Source organism: Hyperoodon ampullatus (assembly GCF_949752795.1).
Source record: "Hyperoodon ampullatus genome assembly, chromosome: 6".
NCBI classification, from domain to species: Eukaryota; Metazoa; Chordata; class Mammalia; order Artiodactyla; family Ziphiidae; genus Hyperoodon; species Hyperoodon ampullatus.
In genome coordinates this window covers 18719219-18721844 of record NC_136919.1, presented here as the reverse complement: position 1 = coordinate 18721844, position 2626 = coordinate 18719219, and positions in this window count along the sequence as shown.

Genomic DNA, 2626 nt, shown 5'->3' with positions numbered 1-2626 from the left:
ACAGCCAGGAGGTGGTGCTCCAGTACCACGATGATACAACCACTAACAGTGTCCAAGTAGTGCTGCCCCTGTAGGGGGATAAGGGCTTCCAAGAATCCTGCAAGGTCATTTCCACACTGTCTGGTTGATTTGGGCAAGTTTTCCTCCTCTATTGCTAAACACAACTCTGTGTGCGGCTAACGTGAGAAGTCTTTGCTTGATCTCTGTTGGGATGGATAAATGTTCCTCCTCAAATATTTCCCTATTGGACACTGGAAATATTTCTCAATATTTGGTAAGTCACAATGATGTTTGGTAGAGATGGGTGGTAGAATTATGTGTGTATCAGGTGTATCAGTGAGACAAGCAGCTCCGAATGCCATGGGGGATAAAACAAATATGGGCCTTGCCTTCTGGTACCAGCTCTGCCATGTATTTGCTGTGTAACATTGGGAAAATGATATTGTATTTTCCTTCAGTTACTTCCTCTGTAAGCAGTTACAATGGATGAGATCAGTGGTTCCCAAATTTATATTTTGTCAGAGAAAAAGAGTGGAAAAAAATCTTTCCTTAAATAAAGTCATACATGAAATCCTCATACATAAATACTTCTCAAAACTTTTTACAAGTGGCAGAAATGGACTTCAAACAAGCTTGAAAGTAAAACAGGAGAAAAAAAAAGTAAAACATGTCAGATATGGCTGAGTCAGGGATCAAAAGCTGTCATCAGAGATCCATCACTCCACCTCTCATGTACCTGTAACTACTTGGCTTCACTCTCAGCCAGACCTTCAACGTGTGGTAGCAAGATGGTCCTAGAAGAGAGAGGGAGGGAGAACAGTTCTGCCCCTGACCCCTACTCCCTACCTCTTTCATTTTGAGAGATTCCAATGAAATGGCATATCTCTGATGTTACAGAGACAAGGCTGCATGCTTGCCAGTTCTATTAAAATAACACGGAGTGAGAAAGGGAATATTCCACATGGGAGACAACAAGAAGGAAGGAAGGATGGAAGGGGAGATAGTCAGTACTCAAAATGTATATAAAACTGGGATGTCTCTGACTGGGGGAGATAAAAGAACTATCTTTCCACCAGGTTATGGTGGAACAGAAACGAAAAACCATAGGACTAGGGGTCTATAAAATTTCTTGAGACTCTGAGGGTCCAGACCTCAAAACTGAGAAAAAGGTGACACAGTTCTTTCCTCACTCTCTCTTTGTCGTGTTAAACCTGAAGTTTCCCCATTTTCTATGAGCTAGCTATTTATTTAGAAAACAAACTGATAACTTGCCATCTTTGCTTTTCTCCTTCTTCAGAATGATTTTAACCTTGTTTATAGCATGAACTTTCTTTGTACATGGGAGAAAACCCAGAGATGATTCTATTATTTAAATGATGCAATTGAGGAACGTATAATTAAATAAGCCAGTTACCAAAGGATTGGTATAAAATATTATATATGTGTATATATTATACACATATATTATATGTGTAATAAAATATTGTATGTGTAATATTATATGTGTATATGTGTAAGAGCCCAGTGAAATCACCTTGTCCAGCTCAATCATTTTCCATTGGAGGAGACTGAGATCCAGAAAGGAAAACCTGTCCTCCCAATGCCATGCAATAATTTAGTCCCAAAACAGGAATTAGAAGCCCCGACTGCTGTTTCCAGATCCATTATTCCCTCTAATTGGTGCTTTGGTGTGTGTTGTACATAGTGATATCTTTTTCCTAACACAGTTCTGATCATGTCACTTCTTAATTATTTACATCATTCCCATCTTTATGGAATGGTACAAACACTTGGCATGACATTCAAGACCCTTTTTGATGCGAACCCTTGCTTACTTGTAGCTTTATTTCTACCACTCCTTTATGAGCTAGCACAACTGGCTTTTCCTGCCATCTCTCTCATACATTGTGGTATTTCTGGCTTCTGGTCTTTGCTCAGACAATCTCTCTGTCTAAAATACTATGCCTCTCCTCTCTCATCTCGTAAACCTCTCCCCCTTCTCCTTCTCTAAGGCTCAGTTCATCTGTTACTCCCTTTGAAGCATCCTGTGACACATTCTCTTTCTGTAAACTAGTTGTGATATCACTCTGTTTCCCTCATGGCATCTCATGATTATTTCTATGGTTGCTCTTACTAACTTGAATAGAATTTTCAGTTTATTGAGTTAGCACTGTCCATGTCATTTTGAATAAGTGAATCATTTGATGTTAGGCTTTGTGAGAGACAAAACTGGGTACAAAAATGCTTTCCCAGGACCTCTGAAAATACATTAGAACAGGCTAATGATTCTCTTTCTTGAAAGCCTGTGAAAAACTCCAGAAGCCTCTACAATGTGATGTAGCCACTACCATTTAATTGAAGTTGGTAACCAAATGGAAACTTAACTTACCATCTCCATATTTATCTAAAACAAAAGGTTTTAAAAAGGTATATTTCTTCTAAGATATCACATTCATTTGATACTGAAGTCACTGAAGATCCTGAGGCTACATCTTGGATCAATAAAAACGAACACTGTGATTTGATAGTAATGTCTGTCAAAGCATCAGAAGGTATAATAGTGACATACATTAGGCCCATTTGCTGACTCCACCTCAATTCAATTCAAAGATTCTCAGTCTTTTAA